General features: G+C 27.3%; 1 protein-coding gene and 1 long non-coding RNA gene across 13 annotated transcripts in view; one reads left to right on the plus strand and one right to left on the minus strand.

Annotated features, from left to right (window-relative positions):
• The window catches only part of by (focal adhesion protein tensin), a 365,221-nt gene that overhangs the window by 18,710 nt on the left and 323,668 nt on the right, over positions 1 to 22,843 (plus strand). The window lies entirely within an intron of this gene.
• LOC139424936 (uncharacterized) lies at positions 1,943 to 22,251 on the minus strand. Of its 2 annotated transcripts, XR_015431270.1 has the most exons (5): positions 21,314 to 22,251; positions 16,256 to 17,106; positions 11,224 to 11,524; positions 6,031 to 10,023; positions 1,943 to 2,171 (listed from the first exon to the last, which is right to left on the minus strand). It is a non-coding gene; the product is annotated as an uncharacterized LOC139424936 (long non-coding RNA). The 2 variants fall into 2 exon arrangements; XR_015431269.1 differs by lacking the exons at positions 1,943 to 2,171; positions 16,256 to 17,106 and having other exon boundaries at positions 6,953 to 10,023; positions 21,490 to 22,052.

Below are 22,843 nucleotides of genomic sequence, written 5' to 3' on the forward strand. Positions count from 1 at the left end.
AATAGATTAAGAGTGGTTATTATAGAACACTCTGTATGCTTTTTAATTGGAAAACATTACCATATTAATAGTCCCCATGGGATATATGACCTTGCATAAGTGTTTACAGGTCACGAAAACTATCGTGACTATCATTCAAATTCGATTCATTTTGTAGATTTATGGGCGAACTAATTTCGAAAATAAAATTTCTCTATTGAATTTGATAAAAAAGAAATGGTATTTAATCGAACGATTAAAGTTCCTCAGTGGACTGATCGTTAAGACACGGTTCCCAGCAGATCACCGAAGTCAACTCTGCTGCGGTCAGTGACCACTTGGATCAGTCTGCATAGGGACCGAGGTTGTGCGGTATAGGTACTCGTTAAACTGTTCTACCTAAGGGTACAGGGGACCTTCAAATTTGAAAAAAGTGACCGAAATTTCGATTTTTATTATTTCAAAAAATAGACGTTATAAGCTTTCAAACAAAAAAAAAATTTGGAAATCGAACCATTTTTTACTGAGATATGAGGATTTTAATTAGGCCACGCCCCTTTGTTTACATTCAGAAAACAGAAGTCGGCAGCTTGAAGCAGACGATTTTTTTTAGTTTCGTTTTAAGTTAAAAGCTAAAAGAGCTTTATATCATTCATTTGAGAAGGGTAATTGTAAATATTATAAGCATGAACGAAATGTGAAAAAATAGAAGAAAATTAGTGATGATCAAAATTATGTAAGATTGGAAGGATTTTAAGAAAATTTTCTATATTTGACTCGCACACAATTAGTTTGTACATTTACATTTTAATCAATGTTTCATTTTTCGTTTGATATATCATTCATAATTTTTAAAATAAATTAATTTCATACTTACTAACTTATTTTATGTTATTACTTTAGTGAATTTATTTGCATTAAATTTTGAAAAAGTAAATATGTTTGTTGAGTACGTTTGTGTATTTCTTTTCATAGGCACATATTAAATTGAATTTTCATCCATTTCAACATAATAATGGAGATAAAAGTACAGATATATGCTTAATTAGTCATTTTTTAGGTATTATGCGCAGCTAATAGTGTTATTTTAAATATATTTAAAAAAATGCTATTTTCTCAAAATGAAATTTTGACGGATTTTCGTGTTTTTGAAATGCTCCACGAGTTTCAATTTTTTTTTTTTTTAGTTGAAACTTTTTTTATGTGTACTATGTATGTATGTAATTAAAACTTACCATGTTTTGTTGCCTAGAACTTTGATAAAATTTGTTTATAGTAAAAAAAAGTTTAAGATTTTTAAAAATTTTCCTGAAATTTTCATGAAATACATAAAAAATGTGTTTTTTTGAGCTAGAGCAAAATAATTAGCCACTGAATGATGGTAATTTTTATTTGGAATTCAAAAACGAGTCATATAAAAAAAAAGTAAGATTCTGCGGTGAATTTTAAGCGGCGTGGAGTATTTTGATTTTATGCTATTTTAAAAGTTAAATAACTTTAAAAATTATTAATCAAATTACATGAAATTTTGTATACAGCTTTTTAAAGATATTATAAGTAAATACTGTGAGTTTCATAAATGTAGTATAAAAACTCTGAAAAAGGTCCCCTGTACCAGTGCTCAACTTCGCGTGCAGGTCTTCGGGCTACCGAAGTGGGGGTGCCATCCCCTCTGCAGAGGATCAAAATTGTGATGGCATGTCTTCGGATGATCCTCAGGGATGTTTCCCAGACCGTCGCCAATAGCTCATTCTGGAGCTCTAGTGCGACGTAAATGAACTACAACAACAAGAACGATTAAAAGAGATTTTTGTTTAAAACTCTCATCAGTGGTAGATGCAGTCATAACCGTGAACTTAATTAACCGTACATTTCTATTTGTAAATATCCACCAACAAAATGAAACAGTCAAAACATAAGAAATAACACCAACTTTATTAAACCCTGTAACTTTATTAAACAATGTTAGAGCTTCAACCAATTTTCATTGTGCACAATCATATGCGACAACAAACTTATTTCCGTAGTAAATTCAAGATTGCAAATGTGACATTCATAAGATTCCTCCTTAATGTGAGCCGCCACTTGATGCCGCTCCAAATCTTTCATATTAGGTGTCTCATATGAACACTCCAAACACGCATATTGGCGTGATTTCTTGCTAGGTAAACCTTCAGGTAAAAGAAAGAAGCCTATAAAGGTAATAAAAAAAAAGTCTGAAGTAACTGTCTTTAAAAAATGCGTAGTGCAAAAAATATATAAATAAATAAAAGTTTCAATAGCTTAATATTTTTTGCAGTACGACATAACTTTTAAAGGGAAAAATTTTGCAAATTAGATAATTCTTGAAGAAAAATAGGGCATAACTTCTGTAAGTCAAAAAAAATTCTGTAAACAACCAAAAAAAAAAAAAATATCTGTAAGAAGAAAAATAAAATTACAGAATTATACAATTAAAGGTGTTCAGTTTTAACCACCCTTAGTTTTTTAGAGTTCATGATAAGAATGAAACAAAAAAAATCGCATTTATGTCCAAAATCAATATTTAGGTAAGGTAGCAATAGTAGCAAGTAGGTAGTAACTACTAAAATTTACTCAGAAAGACAAGAGTGTAATCATCAAAACCTACTTGATTGCAGGAGAAAACAAAGAGTAGAAAAAATATTATTATAAGAAATACCTAGAATTTTCAATAGAAAATTGAATTTCAACCCACTCTCTTTCCTCACTAGTAATTCCACAGACTCCAATGAAGTTTAATTTTCTCAATTAAATATTAATTTGCACGCCCTATTGAATATACTATATGCTTAATTTTTGATATGGATATTAATGTTTCGATTGAGAGGGCTCATTATGGAACATTTATTGTTACTTTCATGTTGTTTACTCTTAGCTTTTTTATAACTTTTACCTTTTTACTACTCTTTTTTGATAACTCTGATTAGCTCCCTCAAAATACATTAATGTTGAAACGAACAAAATTTCATTAATTACTTTTTTACGTGACTCACATTAAATAGCTAGTTTGACTTTGTGCCCCAAGAATTTATTTTGAAACTAACAATATTTTTTTTTAAAAAAAGAATATTATTAAAAAAAAATATTTTTCAACAAAAGCTAAGATTTTCAAAATAAAATAATAATAAATAAAAAAAAACTGATGAATAAACAATTAGTTGAGTTAGAAGGTTATTTTATCTCAATGCGACTTAAAATACAATAAAAATCTTCAATAATAATAGTATTGATAAACTAAATGCTAGAGTGTAGTCTGCCAATGTTCTGGATAATATTTTCTAAACTTTTACGGACTTTCATACTATAATTCCTTTATCATAATATTTTCTTAAATTTACTAATTTAAAATTATATAAAATCAACCACATAAATTTAAATTAAACAGTAAAGAACATATACCTAAATATAATATTCGAATTTAAAATTAGAATAAAAATCAATTAAAATTAAAAGATTTACATTTTATGAAAAATATTAGTATTTGTTTGAACATATCTATCATGAAAAAAGTAGAAAAAATTATTTATTGAATTAAGTGAAGCTGAAAACTTATATTATTTTTTGAATGCAAACAGTGTTTTTCTTTTGTTTATTCAGCTGCATTTACATAAGTACAAAAATACTCTTTCCTATTAAAATGAGTGGGAATAAATTTAAACCAAATATTTTTTTTCTAATTACACAATGTAGGAAAAATTTCTTTGGTTGCAAGGAAGGATTGGAAAAAACAGTAAAAAATTTTACAATTGGTTACTTGCAACTTAAAGAAGAATACCACAAAAATCACATTGTTGTGCCTAATCACACGGTTGTGTTTGGCGTGTTATTGTTACAGTTATTAGGCTTAGTTCATTATGAGGCAGAATCAATTTTCGAATAATATTTGATTGATTGCCAGCAAGCGACGGCATGCGCATGTGTCACGCCTGATTGGCTGCCGAATCGTATCATAAATAAATGCCATGATTTACCCACATGTGACTTCACTTGCAGGTATCCAATTGAAGCAAATATTGTACAAAATGCTGCTGTTACATGTAGTTTTATTTTAAAACATCAATGCACGTAGATCAGGTATTATTGTGCTTTTATCTCTTTTATTTATTGTTTTTTCAATTTATTGTGCTGCCTGAAAGTACAAAAGAAAAAAAAAATTTAATTTTCTAAGAAATATTGGGATCTCTCTTCGTAAGATCACATGGTCCAAGCTCATGTCACATCCTATAGGATGAGAGCTAAATTAAGACAATTTAAAACTATTTTTTTAAAATCTAGTTACCATAACTTTAAAATTACAAAATTTAAAGATACAATCTATATTTTTTTGGCAAATTATATAAAATTATTTAATAATAAATATTAGGTTAACTGATAAATAAGTTGCAGCATTTCTTGTAGTTTTCCCACTTTAAAACTTAATTTACAATAACATAAGTCACATAGAATTATTAAATAAGCATTATAAATATTAGTATATTTAATAAATATTACTTAGAGTCAGAAATAAGTTTCAGTACTTTTTGCTAAAGGGGAAAAAATTCAAAATTTTAAAAAATATCTTCTTTTTTATATAGAAAAAATCAGCAGTTAGATTACCCAAGAACATAAATGTCAAATATATTGATAAATAACATTTAGGGTTAAATTAAAATAACAGACAGAGCTACTTAAAAACAAAAACATGAACTAAAAAATCAACATGCAATCGCTCAACACATGATTTGGGGGGGGGGGGTCATGACCCCCCCAAAATTGAAAAAAAAATATAATAATTTTATTATTAGTTTACAAAAGAAATAAAATTATTTAAGGAGGCATAAGGGGGAATCTGAGTCTATGACCCCTCCCCACCCCAGGAAAAATTTCTGGATCTGCCCCTGTGTGAGAAACTACTAAATCAATTTGTAAAAAGATTAAAAATGTTAATTTTGAGATTGAAATCGATAATTTACAAAGTTCTTTTTTTTTAAACATATGAAATATATACAGTAGAGTCCCGATAATCCGAGCCCCGGTTATCCGAGTTTCCGCTTTAACCGAGCTATCAAATATTTTAAGGTTTTTTTTGTTCTAGCTTATTTTTTATTTTTAAAAATACCACCGAAAAATAAATCTGAATTTTATCTTCCAAACACTCGGGAAAACAAAATCTAACAACTTGATCCCATGAAATGATCGTTAATATCGTCAATAATGAAAATGAACCTAGCGAAGATGATAAAGACAGTGACGATGAAAATCAACATATAAAAATCTCTCACACAGATGAACTTAAAGCTGTCGAAAATGCTACTGAATACGTAGAACAACAGAAAGAGGCGACACCAGCCTTCCTGTTATCCCTAAAAAATGGCGAAACATTGCTGCAGAAAAGCACCAAAGTTATGTCAAACAAAAAACAATTAAGGACTTTTTTTAAGTAAAAACTCTTTAATTCCTGCAAAGTATACTTTTTAAGTTTTTTCAAGTAAGCTTTTTAATAATAATAGGAATTGCATGTGGTATACTCGTATAAATTTTATATTTCTTAAATATATTACATTTATACCGACTCTTTTCCTTTCTTTTTTTATACTCTTCGTTTTAACCGAGTTTTTCAGTTATCCGAGTTAGTCGTGGTCCACATTAACTCGAATAATCGGGACTCTACTGTATATGTATATACACACAGTAGAGCATCAATTATTGGAGCGCCAATTTACTGGATTGTCCACTTATCCGGATCATACAAGAAGCGTGTATTTCCCACCTTCTTCAATAATAATAAATAAAATTAAAAAAAAAGCAGAAATGCTATTTTATTTTCTGAATAACTGAAAGGGATCGAAAAATATATTCTAATGACCCACGTTTCCTCATATTCTCTCCACCCAGTTAATAAAGTAATAAGTGTGGGACGCATTCCCTCCAACAAATACTTTTAATTTAAATAAGCATATAATTAACTATTTATTTTACAGGAACAATATTTTAAATGAGTAGATAGCAAGGAACACATAGGGGAGGAAAGATAACAAATTTGAATAAAACCATTTCTTTCTGATAATGTATCAGCTTCAACAGCCGGTATGTCATCAAGGATTTAACTTTTTCTGTAAGCAAGAATGAGTTTGCAAGTGGATTTTTTGTTTAAATCCTCTGTTGCAATAATGACACTTGAACGGTCTCTCTCCCGTGTGTTTCAGTTCATGTCTCCTCAGATTAGTGCTGATGGGAGTGGTGTAATCACATTCCAAGCAGGCATAAAACTTCCCTTTCATGTTGCCACAAATATTTCTAAACTTTGAGAAATAAGCTGTGGAAAAAAAGAACACAAAAACAAAAGATTAGAATAATAATAAGTAAACAACTTATGCAACAAAAGTATTATGGACAGTTAAATAAGAAAATGAACTATGCTCGTTATGCAGAATTATTGTTTCAACATTGAGCTATAATATTGGTATCTCGAACAATTTAATGTAAACCAGGGCTCGAAATTAACGGGGATTCGTTGATCCGGGACTACTAAAATTTGACTATCACCATAAAAGAAATTATCAGCAATTCCCCATACCAACAATTCATGTAAAGGGGTGATAGGCTATTTGTTACAAAATAGTATATTTCATTATAACTGTGAACATGACACATTTTCTGTCTTGTAATATTTTTTTTAAATCAATTTTTTAAAAATAAAATCTCATCGAGCCAATCAACAGATGAGTGAAATTGCGTACAGACAAGTAATATTTTTTTTCAAAAACTTTTATGTAGGATTTATTTCAATGAAATTATATTTATAATCTATCATTCTGTGAGGTATATTTTGCGCTCGTATTGTGGTGTAGAATAATAACTAACCAATCAGCATTGAAAAAAGGTTGCTTGCGTTAGAAAAACCTGAGCTACCTAAGGATTGAAGAGTTTTAAATTCTTCTGCCATGGTAAAAATTTACTTGTATCAGATGCATACACACAAGTATTATTTTTATTGATATCTGATTAAGGTATCAACTTTGCATACTAAACACAATTAATAGGTAGTAGTAATGATAGTTAAAAGATGAATGAAAATCTAATTTTGTCACACAATACAGGAAATAAGATAACCAAGCTATGCTATTAGAACATACAACAACATATGACGTTTTATTTATTTGAAGTTTAAGTGAAACAATAACTTCATTAAGTGAAACAATTAATCTTAACAATAACTTCTGTAACAGAAGTTATTGTTAAGGGTCCCCTTTAGACAGAAGATGATTTTACACCCTTTATGTTAACGTACAAAAATATATATTCTAGAAATTTCCTTATTTGTTCAGTAACTAATTAATATTATCGAAGAATTTTTGTTTCATTTTATTTATTGAAATGCATTTGACTGAACTTGTTACTGAACTTTACATTTTATGATTGCAAGTATTTTTAAAATTTTTGTTAAAATTCAAGTTTTAGAAATACTTACAAACTTAAAATTTGATAACTAAGTTCAATAGAATACATTTTAATAAATAAATGAAATAAAAATTATTTAAATTAACAATACATTTTTGAACAAGGAAATTTCTGGGATACAATTCTTCGTATGCTAATATGGAGGAAGTAAAATCTTTCTTTGTCTGAAGGGGATTCTTAAAAACATAAGTTATTGTCAATATGTAATGGAATCAGGTAACAATTGTTCTTCAATTAAAAAAAAATTGAGCAATATTTACGCATTTAGGGTAGCAGGGGTGATTTTGAGCTCAACTCAAAAACCCTGAACATTTCTTGAGTAAAATCATTAATGACGCATTTCAAAAAATTTGTCTGTATGAATTTAAATCATTGGTATTTTCGAAACATGAAATTCTAAATCAATTATATGCAGCACAATTTAAATGAATAATTATGCATTTACTTTTATCTCTAATCACATTTATTATTCTACCAGAAAAAATATTTACAAATGAAAGAGATGCCAAGTATAAATTCCAGTTCTAATATTTTTAAATAAAATATACAAGAATTTTTATACATAAATGTAATCAATGATTTCTTGAAACTTCTGAACCTTGGATGTCTGGAAACTTCATGACTGCGGTTAGCGAAAAATCCAGAAATCGGATTTTTCCAGAGAACAACCATCTCTGGAGAAATTACAAAGAAATCAAAATTTTGCATTAATATCCCTTTTATAAGAAGTGCCATATTTAGCCATCTTCGACGCAATACCCCCTGTTTATGAGGACCGTATTTAGCTGGTTTTAGCCTGATAAGGCTTGATAACCGGCCTAATATGCTTCAAACTGCCAATGGCTAGACCATTGACTTATATTGAGTTAATACCACTAAAAGTACATTTTAAATAAACTTAATATGTTATGTAAGTGAGAAAAACATCTTCCTTTAGTTCATAAATGAGCTGAAGAAGCCAAAATAGAAAATGTGTCATTTGCAACGCAAACGCCAAAAGACAAGAATCTAAGTATGAGTGTAAAAACTATAATGTAGATTTGTATGTCAACCCATTTTTAAAATTTATCATACTGAATTAAATTAATCAGATATTTCTTAATGATCCTACACTATATTTTTATTTATAATGCTCGCAAAATTCCAAATATATTGTTATGTAACACTTGAATTAGAAAATCCAAACATTAGTTAACCACATGCAATGTGCATACTTCACGATGCACTGCATCATTTAGTGGCATCACTTCAGCAAACTGCCATAAAAAAAAATTAATTTTTTCCATCCACTCGAAAATTTTTCCTTTAACTTAATTTGAAATAAGTGAAACATCAAGAAAGTATATTTTCATTAAAACAATTTAGATAATAACCACTGAAACTAGAAGCACCGAAAAAATATTTTAGAGTGGCTTTCAAAATAAGTTTGATCAGAATTTCATAAAAGTTTTTATACGGAGCAGCCACTTTACTATGATCATTTATCTAATTGCAATGTGGTTCTACACTATTCAGTATTAAAAAAGTAGGCTGACTTCTTGTGACTGTTTTAGTCACTGTCTTTAGTCACTGAGCACTTATCATTTAAAAAATTAAAATGTAAATATTATGGAACAATACTTATTTTAATAAAATAAGTATAAAATAATGAAACATTAAAAGTATTTGCAATCTAAAGATGAAATTAATTATTTTTATCTCAAATATACAGATAAATGATCATGTAAATAAAAATTTATTAGTACATGTAAATGGAATTATTAATTTGAATTTGATTTCTGCTTTGAATTCTTGAAATACTGTTAGCTATATGTCGAATAAAAATTTCAGACTCTACCTTTTATGTATAGAAAATATTTTTCTTGGAAATGTTATATACACTTAAACAGATAAATCAATTTAAACTAGAAAGATTCCTGTTTTGAGTTTGCAAAAAGCTTGGTAAAAATATTAAAATATACTATTTAAATATATAGAGTGAAAAAAATTCAATGAATTAAACTAACTCAAGAAATTCATACAGAAATTCAAGTCTCTCGATAGAAAATCTATCAGTACATGGAAATAAAATAATTAAAAGTAAATCTTAATCAGAATAAATTCTTATAAGTATAAAAAAATGATAAAAAACTGAATTCAATATGCAAGTTTGTTTTTGAGTAAATTTTCATCCCAGAACTCCATATCTCAAAGTTACAGTCATCGCCCGTTTCTATATAAAACGTTTCGTATCGAAATTTCCACAAAAGAGTTTCACTTTTTAGTTTCCATTAAAAGAAGGTTTCACTTTTTAGTTTCCATTAAAAGAAGGTTTCACTTTTTAGTTTTCACTAACAAAAAGGTTTCATTTTTTGATTTCCATTAAAATAAGGTTTCACTTTTTCGTGAAACACGAATGAGTTCTAAGTTGTATCTTCTGCTTAAAACTTTTGAAGCAAGAATGACACTTGAAAGGTTTCTCTCCAGTATGCTTCAATTCATGTCTCTTCAAATTGGTGACAAATGGGCTTGTATAATCACACTCCAGACAGGCATACATTTTTATTTTTATGTTTCCACAAATATCTTTGGTTGAAATGCGAGCTGAAAACAAACAACAACAAATTAAACTTATTACAATTATGAGAATGACATATCAAACGATATAAAAAAAATTTTTAGAATAATATATTTCAATTAAAAATACAAGACTACAGATTTATAAGAAAGAGACGTAACACCATTAGATAATATTGAAAAGTTCTAGTTTTTTAAAAAAATCGAAATATACATATACAAAGTAAGAAAGAAAGAGTTTATACAAAGAAAAAAAATATTACACATTATCTTAAGCTTTAAGATAACCTTCTTACTAGGTATAGAAGAAAACAATTTTATTTTCTTGCCAAAACAAATACCCATACAAATTGTTTTTTAGTTTACTTTTAACCCACTGACGGTTCTGCACGTAAAAAGTCGCATTTTAACCTGCAGTCTTCTCTGCATAGCAAAACCGGTTTTCCCATGTTAACTAATAGGGGAAATGTGTCTAGGGGAGAAACATTCTCCCAATTTTACCCATTTCCTTAACCGCCAGTGGGTTAAACTAACAGAAATAGAGCTAATTTAATAATTTAAACCTAATCAAAAGCACCAGAAAAAAATTAAGCTTGTTTATAAGTCTATTCTTTAATTAGAGAATAAAAATTTTATAGACAAATTAAACACCAAAAGTTCTGGTGTGTTAATCATATTAACTGAACTTATTACAAAAAGTTTTCTCTCCCAGTAAATTATAATAATAATCCTGCATTTAAATTTGTTTATTCTCATACTGTTACGATAGGAGCAGGAATTTCCTTATTCTTAAGATAAAAGCATGAATTTACTATATTCTTAAAACATCTTTTCAAATCACTATTCAAATTTATAAGTTCATGATTAATAATACTTTGGATAAAAAATTTAGGTCATATAATTCAAAGTAAAAAGCCAAATTCATCATAAAATAATTTCCATAATGAAATGATTAAAATTGTATTTAAATTTTAGTTACAGAATAAAGTAAAATATCAAATTCAGTAAAACAAACCTCAGAATTAAACAATTAAAATTTAGATTAAATTTTAAAGGCTATAAAGTAAAAAAAAAAAATTCCATAATGTTCTTCCAAATAATTGAATTGAATTTAAAATGTAGATGTTAAAACCTAAACTAAAAAGTCAAATTCATTTCAAATAAGTGATTTTAATATCGATAGAATTTTCATGTTTTTTTTTTTTGTTAATCATAAACAAGAGTTACCCAAGCTTTAAGCGTATAAAGAAAAATATAACAAAACATTTTTCAATCTTGGTGAAGATGGTATAATCATTGTTCAGTCCTATCCTATGATGCTATTTCATGAGGCAAGAATGGGTTTGCATGTGGACTTTTTGTTTAAATCCTTTACAGCAATAAGGACACTTGAAAGGTCTCTCTCCCGTGTGTTTCAGTTCATGTCTCTTTATGTTGGTGATAAATGGGCTGGTGTAATCACATTCCACGCAGGCATAATATTTCGATTTTGCGTTTCCAACACTATTACCGAATTTTGAGACGAGAGCTAAAAATACAAAAATTCAATAGGGTGAGTTGAAGGGTTATTCCAGGAAATCACACAACAATGTTTGAAAATTAAAACGAAATATAATTCCTATAAAAGCAACTTCCCGGTATTTACATAAAAAAATTAATAAAAAATATTAGGGTAAAAGTAAATATTTGAAATATATATAATATTGTTTAAAAATACACTTAGAAATCTCAAAAACTGGCATTTTTACATAAATATTCCTTGACATTGAACACAGAAAAAAACTCTGAACTATATGTTAAACATTGAAGAACTTAGCTCTTAAAGACATTTTAAAAATTTTTGTCCCTTGATTCTAACATGTGTGTATAACGAATAATATATAACGGAATATTAATAATGAAAAAACATGTGCCTGTAAAAAATTTATACAGACTACACCTACACAAAAGATAATAATTAATTGGAAATAAAAAAAGAAGTATAAATTTTACAAGGCCTTAAGATACATAGCCTAAATGAAAAATGTGTAATAAATATGCTAAATTGTTCCAGAGACAGAAAAATAAGCATTTTTAATTACTACAAAAAAACAAAAAATTACAGATAATAAAAAATTCTTACAATGTAATTTGAGCAAGAAATTACTATTGAATATTTGTGTGAATTAAAAATAATTTAATTCACACAAAAATATTTTAATCTGCATTATATGAAACAAGTTCCATATTATTAAAATAAACTACCCACTCTATTTACAAGAATCCAAATCAGAAAGAAAAAACAGAGGCAATACATTTTTGTATAGATAAGTACTAATTAATTGGTGCAATAAAATTGAATTAAATCTTATACTGAAATTGCCGTTTAGCACATAAAAGTCCATTCAATATATACTATATCGTACGTGCAAAAAAAAAAAAAATTTAATAACATTTTATCTGATGATCAGATTTTCATATACTAGAAACTCAATCTCAATGGTATGAGAAGGTGACCCCAAATATGTTACTTGTTTAGTACAAATGATATTTTAAGTTACAAAATTAAACAAAAAATAGTGTTGAATAAACATACCTTTTTTTCGACAGATTATGATTCCTGACCCCAAAATATAGGAAGTAGCTGCAAACTGGGAAATAAAGTCCTAATAGTTTTATTAGGAGAGCGGTGGAATGATTGGGAACGTTAATTTCACTTTTTGCACATTTCTCCATATCTCAATAACCATATCTTTTTTGTATCGTCTATCCAACAATCTTTTTATCCACTATCCAACTAAAGTTATAAAAATTTATTTAACATTAAAACTTTTTTGATACAAAAATTTAAGTTTGGTTTGGTTGTTTGTCATTTATTTTTAATAAATTAGAAAATATGTTAACTAAAGAAGATACTTGTAAACATTAGCTATTTTTTTTTTATATCAAGAGTTTAGTTTTACTTACATTTTAATTATCCTAATGAGAAAATAAGTTTATACATTATCCTTATAGGTCAGAGGCGGATTAAGCGTATGAGGGGCCCTAGGCCATTCAAAATTTTAGGGCCCTTAGATTAAATTTTTTCTCTCGTATATTTTTTATTTATTCAAATATAAAAGTAATTATATATCTTTTCATTTAACAAAGCAAATTTAAAATTAAAATAAATAATAATAAATTAAAGTTTAATAAGTAATAAATAAATATAATTAACGCATGAAAAAATTACGCATGACTTTTTTTTTAAAAATCATTATTTTTCTTAATTTTTTTAAAATTTATTTAAAAAAAATTCACTTTAAGGGGGCCTCTAATCATTGGGGGCCCCAGGCCATGGCCTAGTCTAGCCTAATGGGTAATTCGGCACTGTTATAGGTAAATTTAACATTACAAGAGTTATGAAACACTTACATCAAGAATAAAACTCTTTCAGTTAAACAAACATTGTTAGCACAAGATAGTTTCACTACAATCAAACAAAAGAATTTATAAAATAAATTTATGACAGCAATTTCATCCCAATTTCATCTTCAAAGAAGTTTTCATCTTCTGAGTTAGTTTCAAAATTTTAAATTTTAGGATACTGTTTTATGAGTTAGTTAGGTTTCACAAAACTGTCACGGAAGAAAGCCGATTATCACTGCTTATTAGATAAAATATAATGATTTATAATAAAATTTAGTTAGCAAGAACATGACAAAATTTAAAAAATTGCATTTTGTTTGTAAAAATCTTGAATAAAAATATATGCAATTAAAAAAAACAAAGATTAAGAGGAAAAAATGTATCACAAAAATTGCAAACAAAATTTAAACTAGTATCAGACAAAAAAATCACGCAAATTTAAAACTAAAATCATTGTTTACATTTTTAATTAAAAACACAGAAAATCACTACAAAATATGCTTTAGTTGATAACGTCAATTATGGACAAATGGTAACAATCTAGGATTCATTTCTAATGATGATCCAACAACAATACTAATGTATATGTGAATACATTTACCACAATTTGGATATCAGGGCAGAGGGTAATAATAAAAAATATTTAAAAGCAAAATAGATACCATTTAAAAAAAAATACATTTTTATTAAAAATTTCATATTTTAAACAAAATTTTTAGATTAACAAAATCATAAACAGCAATATTGGGAACTGTTCAAGTACTATTTAAGTGGAAAGAGGACTATTTATGCTTGCAAATAAAATAAAAATGGGGGAATATATGCAATAAATAAAACATAATTCATAATATGCCAAATTTCTTTTTATCATAAAAATATATTATGTAAATTTATGTTGACGAAAAACACCCACATGAGATTTTCAAAAAGAAAATGATATAAAATAAAACAGAAACTAGATGGAATGTTCATGAAAAAAGAATTAAGATAATTTTGTATGCAGTAAACTTATTAAGGTATTTAACTGGGAGAAAATGGGAAATTTTGAGTAAATTTTAGATTTGTTTATTGTTTATATTTTATTCAATAACCATCGTTGAACTGTTAACACAAATTTTGAGTTTACAGTTACGAATGTTCAACTCGATAGCCTCGTAATTTTGAACCCACTCCAGAAGACAAGGAAACTCTTGGATTATTACCCTCACATATATCGTTTTGTTGTGGGAACTTGGAAGACTTTGTGACTCCAACAACTTTACTTTAACATGCACCAGTTATAATTTAATACACAGGTCTTCTTTGGCCGGCTGGATTCGAACTCCCATTCTCACGAACATAAGTCCAACACCCTACCATCCAGGCTATTATGGTCCAATTGTTTATATATTTGAACTTTTGTTCATTAGCTTTTTAAATAATTTTGAATGTTGTTCTCCGAATTTTAGAATCGAAGTTATAGTTGTTTTTTTGCATGCTGAATAGCAATTACATACTTTAACTGCATTTTAAGAAAAATCTTTATTATATTAGGAGATTTATTTTGAGAAAATTTATTTTTGCTAACACAGATTACAAAAAAAGCTTATAATAGAATTCTTTGAAACTTTGTACATAGATTTTGTATAATGTTTCGAACTGAAAGCTTAAATCTTAAATTTGCCCTTATTCTGAAAAATATTTGCAAATTTTTTAAGTTCACTTTAGATTTTTAATTTTAGAAACCCAGCTTACCAAAAATAACATTTTAATTAAGGTTATTTTTAAAAGAAAAAAAAATTGTTTTTGGATCTAGTCGGATACCTAAATAAACAATATCTTTTGTTTAAATGCTGCTTCATCAGATGAAAAGTAATAAATTTTATTTACTATATAAAAATAATTAGCATATTTGAATTCAATTTCTAAAATGTTTAAAAATTGAATTCAAATATGAATTTATTACTAATAGAAAACAGATTTGAAAATATAGCATTTTTATGTGTTCAAACATACTAGAATAACGGAACGTTAGTAGCTAAGTTTTAATGAAATAATATTCAATTGTTACATAAAACTGATAATATAATTAAAGAAGACTGGACTAACAAACAAAGTAATCTCAATTTTAGTGAAATGACGTAACTTTACAATAATTAATGAATAAATGACCCCTTTATAAGCCACAATGAAAAATTAAAACTGCTAGCACTTGACCTTAATAAATCTATAAATTTGAAACTTGATGTTAATTGGTTTTTATATGTTTTGAAAATTGTATGATAGAGCATTTTTTTACAGTATCAAAATTCTAATATATTTAAAAAAGGAGGGGAAATGATAAAAAAGCAAAAAATTTCAGATTTAAGGAAGGATCTCATGCCTGAAAAAACAATTTGCAAAAAAAAAATATATATATATATTAGTTTAGTGTAAAGCATAGGGAGAAGTTTTGAATTTGTTTATTTTTGCTTACAAAAAGTTCAAAATATCTAAAAACTATTCCTATGTAATATATGAACAGTCCCTTAATATATAAATATTAAAAAAAAAAAAAAAACAGTAAATATACTTTAAACAGGTTCCACATACTATTTATAAGTTGGTTTAGTTGATATGTCACCACTTAAAATGTTAAATGAAAGTTTTTTATAGACAATAAATGTTCCTTGTTAATTTTGCTATGTAAAAACAATATACAAAGATGCAAATAATATTCAATTTTAGTAAACATAACTTATTATGAAAAAAATGAATTAGTTAACATGACTTGAAGTTACATGAACTTTTACTGTTTAAACAAATATAAATACAGGTTGAAAAATAAATATGAGAGAAAATTGCATGAACTTCATGCCATAATACATTTTTAAAATAAGAAAAATTTACTTACAAGCACTAAGTAAATTCTTTTAACCTAGTATCCTAAAGAAAACACCACTCATCTTGAAATGAACTGGGAATTAACTACATTTGTACAATGAACATATTACTTTAGAATGATATAATCTGACAGTTAAGAGTTGCGCAATAAACACCAGCTGAGACATATAAGTAAAACAAACAAAAAATGCTTAGATTTATTAGTACTTGATCTATGGTATTGCACAATTTACGATTCCACTTCCTTTTCTAGGAATATTCCTTTTAGAAGGAATAGTATTTAAATAAATGCTACTTAAAAAAGATTCTTTCAAAAAGATTCTTTTTAGGAAGAGATTTATTTATTTAATAATATCTTTACTCAGCTATTCATTTATGGATTCTTTTATTATGAAATAGTCTTATATCCCTATTTATTTTAAATTAGTTAATGTTAAATCTTTTAATGATTGAAAAAAAAAACTTGGTTGATTAGATAGATTGGGTGAAAATAACAAAATCAAGGGTTTGGCATTTGCTTATTACTAATAACTAAAAACTTCTCTCCCCAATAGAAACTTCAAAAATTTCCTTATGTTGTAGGTGAAAAAAAATTTCCAATAATAAGAATTTAAATGTATGCAAACTTTAGTCTCATCTAACATAACATAAAATTTCATTTTAAAATATTCTTTATGAGAACTAATCAAATTTAATAATTGCTAAAAACTATATCAGTAACAAATCTGGATTTATGCTACCAGGCGTATGTATTATTTGTAAATGTGTATCCTTTTTGTAGTTTATTCAATACAGATAGGAAAACATATTTTTCTTCTTTTTTGTGATTTATTTAATAAATAGAAAAATGCATATATTTTTCTGAATTTTGCTATAATTTTTCATTTTATATAAATCAACCAAAATATTTCATAAATGATGGATTATTAGTTGAATACAAATATCTTTACAGATTTAAAAAATCATTGACAGATAGAAAAAAAAGCCTTACTCTTGGAACCCGTGTTAAGTTTCTAAAGAACCCTACTGGTCTAGGCAGTGGCGTAGCGAGCTTAACTCGCGCCCGGGGCACAATACCCTTTTAGCGCCCCCCCATTCGAAAACCATATAATATTATATGTAAAATATATATGGTTTATATATAGGCGACTTGGATTATAGCAAATTAATAAATAAATAAAGTAAAATAAATAAAGTCATAGACTCAAGCTAGGCTTTAAATTTGAGACAAAAAATGTAGTTGAGAGAACAAGACTAGATTTTGAAATGTATATGATCATCTAGAATTAGTTCAAAAGATACCTATTATTTATTTTGCATATTTATAAAGAAATATTTTAGAAACACGGAATTTTTAAACAATAAAAAAGTAAATATTTATTATCTCTAAGGAGATACATATATTTAATAATCATATGATTATAATACATTAATATAACTATTACTATGTCTAAATTTTCCGTGCTTTTGATGAAGCAAATGTATCAATAATATCATCAAAATTGATCATTTAAAATTTTTCTCTTTCCACTCTTAAAAATGCTAGGTCACTTAGGCTTTTCAAAATTAATTTTAATTTGCTGAATGAACGTTCGCAGCTAGCAATTGATACTGAGATAGTCAGGAGTATTTGAAATGCCGCTCTCAGATTTGGAAAAACATCTTCTCCATTCGAGATTGATTATAAAAGTAAGAAATTCTAATGGAGTTTTAGGTTTAATTTCTTTTCCACTGCGGAGTAACATTTTGCTGTCACATATTTTGATAAAAAGTTCTATTACATTGAAATCTGTATTATAAAATTCACCCAGATTTTTACAATTTTTTTTCAAGGTTGTTATCAACATTATCCTTGTTTAATAAATTTTCAACGTCTAGTAGAAATTCAAATTTGAAATTAAGGTCACTTAATCGTGTAAATCGTGTACACATTTCTTGGAGACGATCAAGAGTGCTTTTCATAACGCGAGAAATTTCACTTTCTGCGGAAAGACCACCATAGCCAATTCTCCAGGCACGTATTGTTGTATCCATATCCCATTTTTCACAAAGAGACTCTGCTTTTTCTATTACCTCTCTACAGAGCTTGTCTCAAATTTCGGCTAGTTCAGTCGCTAATGATTCAAGATCATGGAACACTTCTCTAAAATTCATTCTAGGATCTTGTAATCTGAGCTGCACACGATCAATCCTTGTTAAGATTTCATACCAGAAATGAAGTAAAGTTATAAAACTAAATGTTAGTATATTTTGCAACAGAATTATAGCTTCACTTCTGTTGTCACTTGTAGTGGTAGTGTGCTCTGCTAACTTTTCTATTAGTTCTTTTATATTCTCTAGCTCATAGATGATAACGATAACTGCTTGTATTCTAGCGCTCCATCGCATTTCAGATGTGTGACCTGCCATCACGGCAGCATTATCGTAACATTGTGATCTGCAGTTTGTTAATGAAATTTCATCGTAATTTAATTTCTTTAAAATTTTATTTTCGATCGAGGCTGCATCTTTAGCATGTATTTCAATGAAACTCAAAAAAGATTCTTTGATGGAAACTTTTTTATTGATAAAATCAGCATCTACATACCTAGCGACTTGGGACATTTGTTCTCGATGAGAGATATCAGGAGTTGAATCAAACAAAAGTCCATAATATATATTTCTTTTGATATCGTTTATTAGTTGATTTCGAACTGTAAATGCCAGAAGATGAATGAATTGATTCTGAATCTGTGGTGACAAATATGAGAACAACAAATTTTTCTGTTAACAAATTTTTTCATACTCTATTCACTTAATAATAGAAGCGTCGAGTAGATGTAGTAAGTAATCTTATTTGATTTATTACTTACCAAGAATGTCTTGAACTTGAAAGGTAGTAACATAGTGAAATGTACAATATAATTTATGCTGACATTAAACTTATTTATAATATTTAATATTTAATAACATTTCATTTTTATTCTAAGCAGAGCGGCGATGACAAGGACGTGAATTAAATATTGAAATATATTTAATATGAATATGAATTTAATATAATATTTAATATGAATTAGATATTAAATATTATGAATAATATTTATGAATTAACATTTATTATATTTCCCTGGCACTAATTTAAAATATATTTTCCAGAAATCAATTATAATAAAAAAAAATTATCCAGCAATTTTTTGTTTTGCGGACCATTTAGCGCCCCTTTGTGAGTAGCGCCCGGGGCATGATGCCCCCCCTTGCCCACCCCTCGCTACGCCACTGGGTCTAGGCTGTTTGTTTATCAGTGTTTTGAAAAATTTAGTCAGAAAAGTTGCGATTTTTACTCCGCAAATTTAATGATGCAATTTCTAATTGCTTAAAGACTTATTTTTGTTAATTTCAGCATCTGATAACATTTTTGTTCATCTATTGTTTTACTATAACACTAACTTATAACACAGAAGAGCATTTTTTTTTGTGTGTTATGCATTCATTCATTGGATCTCTGCTCATTAAGTTTATTTTTGTATTTATGAATTCAGTTATTTACAAGCACGGAAGTTCAAATTTATGGCTAATTCTTTACAGTTGGTAAAGTCTTAAAATATCCTCATCCACCTTTCCATAAATAAAAAAAATGGTTTTAAATATAAAATTTATTTTACGTAATAAGCTAAATAAAAATAAAAAAATTATCACTCAAATTTGCAAAATTTTTTAACATAACGTTGCTAGAAAAAAAGTTGCCCTATAAAGGGTTAATAAATAATTGGCTAAAAATCTTTTTATCCAAATTTTAAAAATTTAATTCTTTATTTTTTTTATTGATTTTCATTAAATTTGATGGTTTGAGGGAAAGGAGTAAAGTGGAAGCCTAAATTTAGAAAGGAAAAAGCCAGTTTTTTTCTTTAAAAATTAATTAGCAATTGCTGATTATTTTATCAACGGCACATAAAAAATTCCTTCGATGCCTTCAAAATGTTAATAGATGCGTAAAAAAATTTTATTACATAAATTACAAGATTAAAGAAAACTAAGAAAATTAAATGGTTTGATAAGAGTTAAAAACTGTGTAACTAGTGATAATCTTAATTAAAATATCCAACAATCAAGTACAGCTGTGCATAATTTAATTTACTTATGAATAATTCGTTACATAAAAAGTCTAAATAACTTTTGAATATTATTGCAAAAATAACCTTCAAGACTCGAAATTAAATAACTGGTGAAGCAGCATTACAAAAACATTGGTCATTTTAATACTTTGCATAAATAAAAAAACAGTAAGATAAAGCACAGCAAGTGTTAATGCACTGCAAACTGGATAGCAGTGTATAAAACATTAAAAAGTGCAATTTTTAAAAAAAAAATTATTTTTATAAACAGCAGATCAAGAGCAAACTTTAGGGAGTTAACTTAATTAAAAAACTGGCCAACAACTTTCTAATAAAGGATTTCATATCTGCAGAGGAGTTTTTATAACAGTTAATAAAAAAAATTGATCAGCAACCCTCCAACAGTGTATTCTATGTCTTCAAAAGAAAATTTTTTCCAATTAATGACAAAATTAGCCAAAAATTGATTCAATAGAGTATTATATGTCGCAGAGAGAAGTCTTTACAATTAATTAAAATATAGTGAACCAACCCTTTAATCATGTATTATACCTATAAGAGAAAATCTGATTAAAATAAGAGAATACCAGGTTTTAAATGCACATCAAGAGAGATAAAAATACTAATTTGGGGTGAAGTATTCAATTAATAATAAGGTAAAGCATTCCCGCAACAGCCTGCTGTGGGTCGGGGGTCGTGGAGTTTAAGGCTCCACAATTTTGTGACCATTGGCATGATTGTGGCAATGTGGTCAGCACTGTGCACAGGCCGCCTTTATTTCCCAAACAAGCTGGGTAGGCTTCAAGACGCCACTGGGGATCGAACCCCAGTTCTTCACAATGACAGTTCAGTGCCTTAACCACTGAGTCATCGTGGCTCATTAGATTAACACTAAGAATTGTTTATTAACTTAAATAATCTGAAGACAAAAAAGCACAATCAAAGGAATGGGAAACGGATCTTTGAAATCTTTTTACAAGTATGCGAAACAATCACTTAATAAAATTATATACTTATGTAAGTAAAGCATGTAAAGACAGTCATCTCTTAAAAGTTTTCTCAGTTTAATCTAAGTTCCACTGCTATCTGGCCAAAAGATATAATTTAGCATTAGCTTATAGATTTATGTATACAAAATTATAAAGTGGCTGACCTTTTGTGATGCTGCTTCATGGATTGTAAAACCAATTAGGATAAAGCGTCCTTTATCTTCCAAATTAAGAACTTGAAAGTTTTCTTTAAGATCAAAGCATTCTTAAAAAACTTTCTTTTTCATGAAAATGCTTCTACAGAGCATTTTTTTATAGAAAAGACACAGATTCGAAAAAGTATTCACTGTCTTCCATACTAGGTATTGAAATTTTGCCTTTAGGATGAAATCATTCTTAAAAAACTTTCTTTTTCATGAATAGTTATATGCTTCTTCAAAGAATTGCTTTGTGTGAAGGCGCGATTGCAGATGTTACATTTGTATGGACGTTCACCAGTGTGCTTCCTCATATGCTTCGTTAAATTAAACTTGAAAGGTGTAGAATAGGGGCACAGGTTGCAATTGAAGCGATGAGTTTGCATGTGTAGAAACAAATCTTCTGCAGAACTGCATTTCCCCTGACAAACATTACACTCGTACCCTAAAATACAGAATTAAAAATATTAATTAAATTAATGCTTCAATCAATTTTTTCTTAGTTCTTATTAATCCTTAATTAAACTTTAAATGAGCAAAAAACAATAATTAAAATTGTATACATCAAACAAAGTTGCACGGATTTGATTTTTAAATGCGACAACACCATAATCTTTCTTTATTCAATTATACAGTTTCATGTCTTCTAAATATTTTATTTTTCATTTAAGAAATATTGTTTCCATTTGGAAAATTGATACTTTCATTTCTTTTTCAATTGTGAAAAATTAAGAGCTTAAAACAAGATTTAGGCTATTTAGATATATTAAGTATTTTTAAAATTATAGTTTATAAAATTAGAATTAATTGATGACTTATTACATAGTGTTTAGGTCATGTTATTTTTTTAAAATCAATTTATTACCTAAAAAAATCATTTAACATATTTTAAAGTTTAACATTCTGGATTTCTCATATTTTTCACATTATTATTCTGCGTTTTAACAATATATGAGAAAAAAATTACTTGTTGTCAACAACTCATAACAAATTATTTTTGAAAATCACACAATGGTGTAACTGTAAAAATATGAATTGAGTCTATATTTTAAAAAGATATTATCCAATTACATTAGAAGTTATTATCCAATAACATTGAAAAAATTTTATGAGCATAAAAAACTGAAATAGTCCAATGATGAAAGTCCTCTTATTACGTCAATTTATCACAAAAGTCTAAAAAATATATATCTCTAAGAACGAAAAAGAATATTAGAAATTGAACTTAGTATTCAAGAGATATATAGCACGATTTAAATTTTAATAAATAACAATACACTTTAGAAACTAAAAAAGAATTAATAATTAATACAATGTCAAT

Source organism: Parasteatoda tepidariorum, chromosome 2 (genome assembly GCF_982258835.1).
Source record: "Parasteatoda tepidariorum strain Cologne lab strain chromosome 2, Ptep-v5.0, whole genome shotgun sequence".
NCBI lineage: Eukaryota > Metazoa > Arthropoda > Arachnida > Araneae > Theridiidae > Parasteatoda > Parasteatoda tepidariorum.